We start from the raw sequence: 15000 nt of genomic DNA, 5'->3' as shown, positions 1-15000 counted from the left end.
GGTCAGGCCAGAAGTTCCTTCTCAACTGGTTGTACCTTGGACATTCCATTAGGACATGATGTCCATTTTCATTTTCAAGTCCGTTTGAAATCTTATGTATTTAGTCCTTTATCGTAGAATTCGTTCCCAGTGTTAAAAACGGAAAATGATTCATTTAAATTTTAAGACATTGATCGCATTCAAAATATATTGAGAGGAACCACTTGCTGGTATCAATTCATTGCAAGTACCCCCATCTCATTTTCATACTCGCTAACAGGAACACAACGTTTGTTTTTGTTGCAATTCGACGAAACAAATTTGATTTCTCGATAAAATCATCACGATGTCTAATAAATCTCATAATATACGCAAACCATCTTCATATCAATAGGTTTCAATAGTCTGATGTCACGCCCGCCCTGCATCGAGCAGCTTGGTTCTAAACGAAGAAAATCGGTACTTTTTATTCTTCATGCTGGCTAGAACTTTTTCATTCAATGTCATGTGGTTAGAATGTATAAAAGTCAAAACATGATCAGATTTATAATGTTTTTCTCCTGTGGATAGATTGTTATGCAAGTCGGAGAAGTATTTCATAAGGGCGTCCGCCATTGATCAGATAGTTTAGAACCAGTTACTAAGTTTCTATGCGTCATTACGAGGGAAATTTCGTCACGACTGTTGAATCATAATGTAAACATCATGCAAAATCAGGTGACAATTGTCCAGTGATTTCGGGACCTTTGTATTACTAAAAATCGAATTTGCCAAATATTATATTAATGTTCGATAAAATTCGGTCACCCAGCTCAATTTTGCAAATTGGGTTGGAGTTAGGGGTACTGGAATCCAGTGAGTATATTATATAGGGGCCTATTATACATGTACATAACATGTCGACCAGAGAGAATGTGTCGCTATAAAATGAACTTTAAATTCCGATACTTCATTTGAATCAAAATGCTTTTATCGAGAATGGTAATCTCAATATTTTGTATCTACGTACTAAAAACAAAATAAAAAAAGAAGAAAACACAAAAACAAAAAGAAAACACAACAACAAAAAAAAAAAAAACACAAATAAACAAAAAATAATACTAAAAAAGCACAACCTGTCCCCCCCCCCACCCCCCCCCCCCCCACCCCTTTTTCAAAAAGACCCCAAAAACCCCGCATGTTTAAACATTACAATGCAGACAATAATAATAATAAGATTTAATCTATTTTTCCGCAATTGGTTTTCTCCAATAAAAATAGTATCTATAATATTGAGGTCAAGGGTAAGAAATAATATGATACATTACTGAAATAGACCTGCCACCGCCTCACAACCCGTCGCGCTGTGTGGCCGTGAGCAAAAGTCAACTAGCCTTAGTTCACGTTGCGGCGCTTCGCTGCGGCTGAGTAGGCCACCAGATCAACTCATACTATGTTAATACAATCATCATTATGCGCTTACTCAGTTCTTAGGGCGGATTAAGACTTTCGAAGCTGGGTTGACGAAATGAATTTGGAGGTGTAGCCATACGCTACTACAACTACTACTACTACTACTACTACTACTACTACTACTACTACTACTACTACTACTACTACAACAACAACAACAACAACAACAACTACTACTACTACTACTACTACTACTACTACTACTACTACTACTACTACTACTACTACTATGTATTACATACGTGCTTACATTCTACTGTATTCTATATTACTATATGATATATATGTCTTCAGAAATAAATATCCAATATAAATTTCAAGGGTGTACAAACTGCAAACCAAGGACCCACTATAACCTCGACACCACAGTATTTACCTACCTATGTCTTCTGATTTTCAAATTCTTTATAAAGAGGACAATAACCCAAGACAACACTACTTTTCGCAGAGAGTTCAGTGAGATCATGGCCATTTCAGAAAATCGGTGACCCGCAAAATATCCTAAAAATATGAAAACATGCCACTAAATTTTACTACCTACAATTAGAAGTGTCCGTGAATATATTATTATAGTGGCGTAGGTTTTGTTGTTATTGTACTAAGCATTATACTGAACATCACGATTTTAATAAGAAAACCTTACGGATATTGTTGGGATATTTTCATCAAGAACGTAAAGGTCATTTTCTCTCTCTCTCTCTCTCTCTCTCTCTCTCTCTCTCTCTCTCTCTCTCTCTCTCCTCTCTCTCTCTCTCTCTCTCTCTCTCTCTCTCTCTCTTTTCTTTTTTTTTCTCTCTCTCTTTCTTCATTCTCTTTCTCTCTCTATGTATGTATAATCTATCTATATATGTCGATCTATCAATCCACCTGCCTATCTATCTATCTATCTATCTATCTATTTATCTATTTATCTATCTATCTATCTATCTACCTATAAATATATTTATCTATCTATCGCTCTATCAATCTATCTATCTATCCGTTTATCTATCTATTTATATTCTTGAAGGGGATAATGAAAAAGACACCTCTCTTTCTCTCTCTCTCTCTCTCTCTCTATCTATCTATCTATCTCTCTCTCTCTTCTCTCTCTCTCTCTCTCTCTCTCTCTCTCTCTCTCTCTCTCATCTCTCTCTCTCTCTCTCTTTCTCTCTTTCTCTCTCGATTAATCGACTCTTCGTCTGTGCCACACAACTTTACAATGCTATATATTTTTGGAATGTTACAAGCCAATAAAAAGTTACAATCCCGAATCAATCTGTTTACTGACTTACTCGATTTTACGACAATCAGCACACTAACTAATGGGCACATGTTAAAACCAAATGTCACAAAACATACTACCATACTGTCGTACTTTGAAAACAAAACCAAACAAAACAATGCAAAGCAAAACAAAAACAATAAAGCAAACAAACTAACTAACAAAAACAAAACACACACATTACACTTCTTTTTTAATGGCCAGAATACACGTCCTCCAAATATCGATCGATAAAAATGGCCCTATTCTAAAAAAAAAAAAAAGGCGAAAAATCTCTCAAATCGGGGACTTCACGAATATTCCTTTTAAACGCCTCAAGTTTGAGAGTTTTGACAAAATGATGATGATGAGCATTGTAATCGATCGATATTTGAAGGACAAGTTTTCTGGCCAAAATTTAAAAAAATGTGTTTTGATTGATTGATTGATTTATTTATTTAATGTTTTCCGGATTACGACAGCATAGCAGTAACATTTATTTCTGTTTGACTCTCCTTCATCAGCGTATTATCCGTCTACTATACTGTACACATTGCAATTGGAGGGCCGAAACTGACTTCACTCATCTCTTCGTTATTGTTTTTAGACAGCCAGTTAGGTGATTATTCTCATTAAATTATACCTACCAATCAGACGATAAGCGTTCAAGTTTACACACGGTTTTGTGTGATGGTACGTTATAGCCGGTTGGCGGATGTTATTTTACCTAAACGCATAGCATCAAAAGACAATGGGACCTAACACGTTCACATCAAACACGGAACGAAAGGGTCCATAAAGAACTCGTACTGTAATTAATTATTCTGTACCATATCAGTTGACAGGTCCGGCTTGCCACAGGATGGTCTAAAATGTGTACAGTAAGTAGTAAACGGATAACACGCTGATGGACGAGAGTCAAACAGAAATAAATGTTACTACTCATTCAATCTTCTTAAAATGAATATATAGTATTCCGTTATATATATATATATATATATATATATATATATATATATATATATATATATATATATATATATATATATATAAATATTTCAAGTGTAATTATGATCAACTTCTACAATATTGTTACGAGCATTCGCTCTCATCAGGGAATTGATAATAATTATACTTGAAATATTTTATAAATAGCTCCCTTGATCAAAAAGTTGAGCACTATTATTTCATGTTTATATAATTTATATATATATATATATATATATATATATATATATATATATATATATATATATATATATATATATATATATATATATTGAATCGTGTTGGATACAAATATGGTACGAAAAGTGCTCGACATGTAGCAATGGAGCGAATTATTATTTTAATATTTACCACAATGTTGGAGTCAGTCTACATCGATGTTTCAGGCCTTTTCAGCCATCGTCAGGACTGTGTGTTATGTGAGTTTGGTTTTGTTGTGTGTCGTTGCTTGTTGAAGCTTCATCAAGCAACAACACACAACAAACCAAACTCATGTAACACACAGTCCTGACGATGGCTGAAAAGGCCTGAAACATCGATGTAGACTGACTCCAACATTGTGGTAAATGTTAAAATAATATATATATATATATATATATATATATATATATATATATATATATGTATATATATATATGTGTATATATATATATATATATATATATATATATATATATATATATATGTGGTAGTTTCCTTTGATTATTTGTTGATTTTATCCGGATCGATTGGAAATTCTGTGTGAATGTATATTTCATCATATCTTAAAATAAACCGTTAAAATGAACTCGTTTTGTTTGTTTGTTTGTATTTTAAATATGTTTCACGCTAAGTAAATGAAAAGAATTGAACTCCGTCTCAAGGGGGCCCTATTATAACTATAAGTCTAAAGGGCAAATTATCATAACATTTCAACTCACCCGAAGATGTAACTCCTTAATGGATAAATACACAGACACACACGAATTATTGAATGAACCGGTCTCCAATGAATGGTATCATATCATGTATGGAACGTTCTAAAGTTCACCAGTTGTGTCTGGCTATAAAACAAAGCAACAGCGACAACTAGCTGTTAATATAACATAAAAACGTTAAATGCTGCCTCAAACAATAATTTTTTTTTTCTTATGTACGCTGGTCGTGATAACTGCTGATCACATCCCTGTTCATATCCTAGGTTGTAAATAAAGCACAACAAAAGTGTGATATTATTCCAACTTAGAATGTAGAGTGGTGCATATCCACAATCTGAAGGCAATATCCAAGAAGAAAAAGAAAAACAAAGAAAACTGAAATGAGTTACAATAATATTTTCGTCCGTGTGAAAACCTTAGGTTGTATTAAACCGACGTGTACATATATGCAGGTCTGATATCCGAATCGACTTATGGGCCTGGTTTAATATTGTTGTAAAGGGCAATATTTTGCGTTATTTTTTATTTATTTATTTATTTTTTAGATTTCTATTCCAACAATGAGCCTAAAAAGAATTGGGTTATAAAGCCTGAAAATAAATGCACGTCGTTAAAACTATGACGCAAATAAACGTTAATTATATTATGAGTACCGTTATAATTTAGTTTGGTTCATGAAATAATAACTATTTCATCTCACGTAAGTAGCCTAGATTGAAAGAGAGTGAAGTGGAGAGAGGCGAACGAATCGGCGCTGCGACAAGACAAGGCACACACAACAGGGCACAGACCACTGTGTTTTGCTTTTGGGTTGCGGTTGTGTCATGTTCCGTTTTAGGATTTTTGGATTTAAGTCTTTAGCGGCGAGAATGAATTCCTTTCACGTCACGAGCAAATACGCGTTCTACAAAGTGAAGTCATTGTAATATCAAATTTATTCAACTCTTATAATTTATGACTTAGACAAACGGAGTGTTAGAAGAGATTATCGCGTTTTACATAAATCCCTATAAATTATTCAATTGAGGGAAAGTGTTTATCACTGCATGTATATTTTATTTTCCTCTGTGGTTTTTCAATATGTTAATAGGGATGATGGCGATTCCCTGTAGGTCCTTGAATAACATATTAAGCTTTTGCGTCTTTCTCCTTTCAATAAGTGGGGTCCAGTTTAAATGCTCCATCGTGGCTTTACACTGTGTTGTCGGTTGTGGTCATTATAGACAAATCGACAGTTTTGAGACTATGTCCATTACAACAGTGAGCCTATAACGATCTGGGTTATCATACTTGAAAATAAGTACACGACAGTACACGTCGGTAGTGGTAAGTTAAAACGCTTTCTTCTTTATTATAGGTTGTATAATTATTTCTATCACTTACAATACGGTTACAATATAAGACCTAACTCTATATACAACGAAGTCCTGGTCGCATCGTTGATACTTACCGCTCTTGATGAAAACAATGATAGTAATCTGCCTGTTCGAATAAAGTCGAATTTTGCCTGTAAAGGGTCATTGACAGTTGTTGAGAATTGTAAAGAAATGTTTGATATGTTGGGAGTAGGCCTTCTCATTCACTTACACGAGCATTTTTTCTCATGGAAGTATATATATATATATATATATATATATATATATATATATATATAATATATATATATATATATATATATATATATATGGGACATTGCAATGGATTACGCCGACTGAAGAAGTGTAAAAAACACAGAAACGAGTCGTCTCGGCCAAAAAAATGTGAGTGAAAATTTGCATTATATATGTATATATATATATATATATATATATATATATATATATATATATATATATATATATATATATATATAATATGTATATATATATATATATATATATATATATTACACGATAACAGTGTGATCTATTGCTTTTATCAAACAAATAAATCGTACAAATAAAATAAGATGCCATTCATTTATCCTTAAAAATATTTTTTTTCTTTCGGTCTACTCAAGGAAAGGCTGGAATAACCCAGGCCTATTTCGCAATGCAGCGCCACAAGGAGACCTAGGACGAGGTGACTTGCTCATGGCCACACGAAGTGACGAGAAGAATCACGTTCGGTACCCTCTGGGCATGAGGCAAAATATCGACATATCTATGGGGCAGCGTGGCTCTGCGGTACGGTCTTTGCTTCGTACCCAAAAGGTACCGAGTTCGATCACCAACCACTGCGCTGTGTGGCTGTGAGCAACTCACCTAGCCCTAGCTCAATTTGCGGCTCTGCACTACGGCTGACGCCTGGGTTATTTCAGTCTTCCCTTGGATTAGACCCTAGAGACAATTTTTTAAAAAGCTTTCATTTCGTCAAAGTAATCCTTGTACACTATGTTACTTTATCAAATCCTGCATTAGACCAAAAGGTAACACATTGCCATTTCATGTGGTACAAATTAACGGTAAACTCAATTTACATGAAAATAACCTCACCTTAATTCGCATCAAAGTTGATTTGGATAATGTGTGAAAATTTCCTTACCCGAGGTCACAACGTCAGAATAGACCAACAGATCAGTTATTTGTTACGGATCCACTCATTGAAACTTTGCCACGCTCCACCTTGTTTAGTTGACTCTGTTTGTTACTATTCCGGATACCGTGGCAAAATTGATAATTATTGACCTATAAGTTATAAGGCATTACATTTAATTTAGTACCTAATATACCGCAGTGCGTTGGGAGCAATAACAAACCAAATTTGACGTAAAGTTGTATAGACTGTTACATATGAACAACTTTTGGTAAGAGCATGTTGCCACAATTCTATGGCAAAAATTCATAACCATAGAGAGGTTTTCATTCCATTCCCTGCGTTGCAGAGTATTCTTAACCTTTGGATTTACAATAGGCAAAGAACCGCTCGTACCTAAGAAAGGTAGTAAGAACCAAGGTTCGTCAGCGGTTCCCCTCCTTGGAACTGGTCCCTGACTCTCAGCTTAGGTGCCGTGGAACCGGCTCTTGGGGCATATTCTCATCGCGGCACTAAACATGACAATGTATGTATGTACTAAGCTCTGGAATTGAAGTAAACAAAACATTTATTTCCTTGTTCACTATGTGGTCTAGTGGTATGACACTCGCCTTCGGATCGGAAGGTCCAGGGTTCGATCACTTTCATTTCGGGTTTTTATTTCATACGTTTATCCCTCTATCTACTGATCAACGTGTTGGTCTCTCTCTCTCTCTCTCTCTCTCTCTCTCTCTCTCTCTCTCTCTCTCTCTCTCTCTTTCTCTCTCTCTCTGTCTCTCTCCTCTTCCCCACCCCTTTTTTTTCTCTCTATCTATCTTATCTTATCTTATCTATCTATCTATCTATCTATCTATCTATCTATCTATCTATCTATCTATCTATCTATCTATCTATCTATCTATCTATCTATCTATCTATCTATCTATCTATCTATCTATCTATCTATCTATCAAGGACAAAATTACCTTCCTTCAATTGTCCTCAACTAGTAGTACTAGTAGCGGAATTTTTCTCAGATTACTTAGGACAAAATCTCAAAAATAATAGACGAATTGGACAGTCAAGGACAAAAATACACAAAAACGTCAGACAAAAATAAATATAACTTATTACGAGTACTTTCCTGCTTTACACTATACCAGAAATCGAAATTCTAGGCTCGGCGGTATGGACTTTGCTACGAATCCGAAAGATACCAAGTTCGAATAACCATCGCCTTATATGGTCTTCAGTAAACCACATCCCCATAGATCAATTTACAGCGTTGCGCGGCGACTGACACCTGGATTATTCCAGTCTTCCCTATTGGAATATACCCGAAGACAAATTTGAGGATGAGAAAAGGGAACTTCATTATTTTATTACTCTATTGATATGTTGTGGGAGAAAACTTCATACATGACATGTTGCAAGATGTTGGTGTACGTGAGTAAAAAAAAAAAAAAGGGGGGGGGGTATTATATCACAACGTTCGTGGTCAATCATTAGCAAATAATGGCACGTGGTATTAAAATTAGATCGAATAGCGTCGTGATAAGAATAAATAGAGAGGTGTCCGTTATGCGAATTGGCGGTGGAGTGTGAGAGAGGCTGTGAGTCTGTTTGTATATCATGCTGTATACACTCACCTGCAGTGTAGATAGATACACACAATAAACACGTAACTGTCAATGTCACGATAAATTATCAGTGGTCAAAATCACCGGGCGCATTCAAAACCCCTTTAACTCTCTCCTTACCGATCCCTTTCAGTATTTTCCCAAAATGGCAGGCTTACCCGTCAGAAAAAATTATCTTTTAAACTCAAAAAAGCTCTCTAGATAACAACTTTAGTTCTTATTAATTAAAAAAAGATCATTCTTCAACGTTTGTGATGAACAAAAGAAATCTGAATAAGAAAATATGTATATTGTGTCGTAACAAACGTGACGATTTTGCCTTAGGTGGTAAGGAGAGGGCTAATTAATCAAATGTTAACATTGGCTGGGTGAAATTAGTTCGAGGAAACCGTGTTCGAGTTCGATGTAAAAATTAGTTCGAAGAAGGAATGGAATAATAATGAACAAAATTCGGGACATTAGAATGAGTTTGAGGATAGCGCGCTGGAGTGTAGAGCAAACTGCAACTATGAGAAATCATGGCGCATTATTTGATTCTGATGCTTAATTGCAGTCTTATACTACTGTATTGTGGAAATGAACACAGATCGAGAGGAATCTTTTGAGCCATCAACGATCAAAATCGGTCCAGTAGTAAAAAAAAAATCTGTAGGTGCGCACAAATGAATCTGGCAACAGGGCGGCCAGACAGATAAATAGATGAATGGCTAATAATTATGCCTTTGAAGATTTTCTAAATAATCATTTGAGTCAACGGGTGATATAATTACCCTTAATTTTTTTTAAAAAGCCTTGTAAATTAGGAATAAATCAAATAGATTTATAATTGACAGATTTGCCTGTTTAAATCATGTTGTCGTTGGCAAAAAAATAAACATGGGCTTTCAGAACAGTTTGAACATTCAACCCTATCCTCTCTTTTTAAAATATAGCCTTGTGGAGAACAGTGTGCTTATTTGAGTCAATAAAAAAAATTATACGGCGCACAACTCTACTGAAAGATTTGAAAATTAGAAATATATTTTTTACAGATAGATAAACAGATAAATTGATTTCCTTTTATAATTTAAAGTTAGTTTGAAAGTTCGTTGAGTCAAACAGATATCATAAAATACGTACCGACGACACTAACACTCTCAAAAACAACCAATTTCGACACCGTAAAAAGTTGTCAGTTTGGCGTTTTTACGCAAATCGTTGCATTCGAAATAATGTATTCACTTAATGTAAATGTTGCTGCTCGAAGCTCGAAGAACTAAATAATAATGTGAAATTGAATGTAAGCTTAAATCTAATTACAAAAACAGATCAAATGAACGTTTCGGGTTTCCCGTTTATCAACAAAACAGGATGAATGAAACACTACAGATGAATGAGATAATGTGGTAGAGGCGTAGTTAAGATGAATAAACAAAACATTGATTGGCAGGAAATTAGTATGCTCCTTTGTGAGGAAGCACGAATTAAAATAGAATATTAGATAGATACATATTTCTAAAAGGTGCGCAATTAATTAAGTAAAAAGAGGGAGGCGGGGAGGAACTGTGTAATGCAGTTTAGAAAGTGAAATATAAAAACGTGTAGACTGTTGTTGGAAAATAAATACAATGGAATTGAAAATCCTTTCTTAAAAAAATATAGCCTTATGGAGAACATTGTGCCATTTGAGTCAATAAAAAAAAAAATACGGCGCACAACTCTACTGAAAGATTTGAAAATTAGAAATGTATTTTTTACAGATAGATAAACAGATAACTTGATTTCCTTTTATAATTTAAAGTCAGTTTGAAAGTTCGTTGAGTCAAACAGTTATCACAAAATATGTACCGTCGACACTAACACTAAAAAACAATCAATTTCGACACTGTAAAAAGTTGTTAGTTTGGCGTATTCACATAAATCGTTGCATTCGAAATAATGTATTCACTTAAAGGATTTCAGATCTTCGCTAAGTTTTCAACAGTTTTCATCTATTTATGACCTCAAGTATTATTATTGCCCCTTTGATGCTTTGGGAGCGTTCACATATTACGTCATCAGCTAGGGGGGGAGGGGGGGGTCTACCAAATGTTGACATGTGTTGACATGGGGGAGGGGGGGGGGGTCAGACCCAAGATGATGTCATCAAAACATAGGCAAATTAAGCCTATTTCAAAGTTTGTTCCTTTCAAAACAGCTAAAGATAAATTGCTATGATGATTATTGCCCATCTCTCAAGAAACAAAATGGGAAAGGGGTATCACTTCTCAAAAGGCGAACTTGCCCTAAATGTTCATTGTATCACTCCTCGATCACAGCAATGAAAGACCATTCACGAAAATGCGACATACATGAAGAACAGCAAATGGGAGAAAATGATGACGATGAAGATGAAATTGATACTATTTATAGTACATTGCCAGAGGTCCAAGGCAGAAACATTTTTGAATCAATTAATTTTATGTTTGGAAATTGAAACAGAAATTCATTCCACTAAAAGACTAATATGCTATAAAATAATTTTGCCTCCTATACTATTTTAAATTACACTTTCTGAATTTTTTTAATAGCACCTGCACCAAGTAGCCTAATTTAAATAATGTTTGTTAGATTTTATCTTTGCAAATTTAAATTTTATGTCCCCATTGTATCGTAAAACATAAATTATCAACAGTTTCTGAAATTAATAAAATGTCTGAATGTGTTTTATTAAACGTTGATGATCAATGTTTATGGTTTGAAAAACGAATAATAAATATTGTGAAATTAAAGTTATCTTTTAGTTTTTATTAAATTAGATGACGTCATCATCTGTTGGGGGGGGGGGGGGGGTCAGGTCAATGATGACAAGTGATGACTTGGGGGAGGGGGGGGGGGTCTAAAAAGGGCAAATTTTTGATGACGTAATATGTGAACGCTCCCTTTCAATGTGATGGTTTCAGGTGGATAATACCCAGGTTTAACTTCTTTGGTAATAATTTTTTTAAAATAATAATAATCCAAAAAAAAAAAACGAAATTTAAAACCAGATAATAGAAGTTGCATTGAAGGTAAAAAAGGTTTTAGTTTTAGAAAGACCTTATTAAATGTTATGAACAGTCAGGTGGCTCCATAGCGTAGTGGATAAGCTGTCATACTCTCACCTTGAAAGTACTGGGTACAATACCATTGTGGATATTTTTTTTTTTAATGAATAACGATAGGAAATGAAAAAAGTTTTCTCTGTTCACAGAACTGGACTAATTTTTCTCCGTTATCGTTACGTTTTCCTTTTGAGTATGATCCTAAACATAGTGTGTCACTGTCGAGACGTTTTCCTACTTTGGCATTAAAATCTCCAGCAATTATTAATATTGATTTGTTTCCTATTTTGTTCAGTGTATCGTCTAGGTCTTTGTAAAATTTATCAGTTTCCTCTGGGTATTGTTTTGCGCGTTGACTTGTTGGTGCGTAAACATTTACGATTGAGATAGTAAACGTCTTCTTACCGTGATCGTCTTTGTTATTGTTATTCTGGTTCCTTGAATTGATCTTACACTTAAGCTCAAGAACACATATTCTGTCCGAAACATTCCATTCGTCACTTGTCAACATGGGTAGGACAAAGGAAAGACCAAACCCAAGACAAAATGATAACAATACACAACCAAATAGACTATATCATATGTCGACATCGCCATAAACACTACTCAACCAACTCGCGATCATACGGTGGTACACTGCTAACATCCGATCACAAACTTGTAAAAACGAATTTCAACATAAATGTGTACAGACAACGAAGACAGATAGGTAAAACGGCAGTCAAAATAAACACGGCAAAAATAGTAAATGAGCGAGAATGTCACATTCATTACCAATATGAACTTAACTCAAGTCTATGGAAAATAAAGCAAAACAGCAATCCAAACAATGAATGGAAAGAGACGCAAGCGGCAATGAAAGATGCGGGGGAAGAAAGTGCAGGCTCCATTAATACAACTAAGAACAAACCAAATCGAACGCCTAACATTGCTATTAACGATCTATCGCGGCAACAAAAAGAACTTAGGATCAGGATACAAAACACGAAAGACTCGGAAGAAATAATAAACCTGAAAACGGAACGAAACAAAATACTGCATTCAATTCGATCACGTACAATAAAACACAGAAACGAGGAATTAGACAAAAATGTGGAAGACATAGAAAAGTCCAAAAATAACGCATCGTCTATGTTCAAAGCGACGAAATCTCTGAACCGAAAACCATTCGAGAACCCAAAACTACAGGATAAATTTGGCAAACAGACAACAAATCCCAACGATATCCTTGACATTGTAACTGACCACTTCCAGCAGAAATTTCACAAACAAGTCTCACAAATATCGCCCTTCTCAGGAAACCCTAGAGACCTAAACAACCGCATCACAACAACTGAAGTTAGAAATAGCATAAAGTGCCTAAACAATACCAGATCCCCAGGCGAAGATGAAATTCCCGCTGAATTGCTGAAACTGAAATGCGGTACCCTCTCCCTGGATCTGAGCATTGCAAACATAATGAACAAAACATTCTCAACACACAAAGACTGGGACATAAACAGCGGTGTCCTAATTACAATACAAAAACCAGGAAAAACGAAAGGACCCGTAAACAACCTGCGCCCAATAACATTACTGAATACCATAAGAAAAACGCTGTCAACTATTGTCCTCAGCAGAATTAGACCGAAAATAGAAAAATATCTATCACATAGCCAAAGCGGTTTTCGCCAAGACCGAAGCACATCGGACGTTGTATGGACATATAAATGGTTGGCAGCAAAGGCACTCAAAGAAAACATATCCATAACAATAACCGGAATCGACATGTCCGCAGCCTTTGATACGATCGACATAGGAAAACTTTTGGAGATATTAACAGACATAGTTGACGAAGACGAGCTCCGAATAATCCGATTTCTCCTCAGCAACACAAAGATACAACCAAGGATATACGGGGCCACAAAACAGACGCAGTTCGAAAGTAACATCGGGACCCCCCAAGGAGATAGTCTGAGCCCGATTCTGTTCACAATATACTTAGAACACGCTCTGAGAGAAGTTCGAAAAGTCATTCCAAAACCAACGACTCATATTGAGAATGCAATCCCCAGAGAAATCGCCTATGCAGATGATGTCGATTTTATTGGATCAACACCAGCAAATATAGACATCATACAAAATACCCTCATGAAATATAACCTCCAAGTCAATGCCAATAAAACCGAATTTACAACAATATCGAGGAACAAAGAGGAATGGAAAAGAACAAAGAAAGTCGGCTCACTAATTGGAGACACCGAGGTTGTACAAAGAAGAAAACAGCTATCAAACGCCGCACTCAGTAAACTCACCAATGTATGGATTAGAGGTGACAAAATAAAGAAAAAAACCAAACTGAAACTGTACCGTGCTCTTGTAAAACCGGTACTTCTGTATAACTGCGGCACTTGGGCGTTGACAAAATCCGAAGAAGAACATCTGGATGCCTTCCATCGCACACAGCTAAGAAGGGTACTGGACATCAAATACCCAAAAAAGATCTCAAATGAATCACTCTATAAGATCACAAAAGAAAGACCAATCTCTCTTGACATTTTACAACAACGATGGCAACTTTTCGGTCACATACTACGCAGGGACAAAAACATACCAGCTAACCAAGCCATGTCGGGATACTTCCAAAAACACGGGAACCTTTTCAGAGGAAGACCGATCACAACACTCCCTGTGATCCTAAACAAAAACCTCACAACACTTGGACAAAGCATTAGTCTCATAACGGCAGGGGACCTTGAAAATCTGAGAACCCTAGCAGAGGACCGGCAATATTGGAGACACCTCACACAGGAAATACTGGAAACAGCCAAGGCGACCCGATCTTTCGGTCGAGACGCGAAAGGCATCTAAGTCAAGTAAGTCAAGTCAATGAAATGGAAACTTCAATTTATTAAATGAAGATAGATAATAAATTGAATATATTGATAAAAAATAATAAATGATAGATAACAATTAAAATAAATCGAAGCTTCCATTAACCACAGCAGAGAAAATAGAGCGGGTGTGGACTGGCCATCAAAGCCAATCGATCACATACCCACCTCTCTTTAACACAAAATAGAGCGGAGAGTGACAATAAAAAGGGAGAAAAGAGACTCACGGAGGTGTCACACCAATTGTCCGCATCCAAACTATTAATCAAAGCAGAGAATGCAGGTTATTAAAGTGTTTGAAATGGAAAATGAAGCTCGAGTTCATCCCGGTTT

General features: G+C 35.5%; 1 long non-coding RNA gene across 1 annotated transcript in view; it reads right to left on the bottom strand.

The window, feature by feature from the left end:
- LOC144976830 (uncharacterized) overlaps positions 1-5362 on the bottom strand; it is a 50163-nt gene extending 44801 nt beyond the window's left edge. Inside the window, exons 1-2 of the long non-coding RNA XR_013646175.1 lie at positions 5253-5362; positions 4603-4933 (exon numbers count right to left, since the gene is read on the bottom strand). This is a non-coding gene — a long non-coding RNA (uncharacterized LOC144976830). The remainder of the gene's footprint in view (positions 1-4602; positions 4934-5252) is intronic.
- Between the last annotated feature and the right edge of the window lie 9638 nt (positions 5363-15000).

Source organism: Berghia stephanieae, chromosome 7 (assembly GCF_034508935.2).
Source record: "Berghia stephanieae isolate SIO BIC M18660-M18661 chromosome 7, UCSD_Bste_1.3, whole genome shotgun sequence".
Taxonomy (NCBI): domain Eukaryota; kingdom Metazoa; phylum Mollusca; class Gastropoda; order Nudibranchia; family Aeolidiidae; genus Berghia; species Berghia stephanieae.
This window is presented reverse-complemented; position numbering and strand designations above follow the sequence as displayed.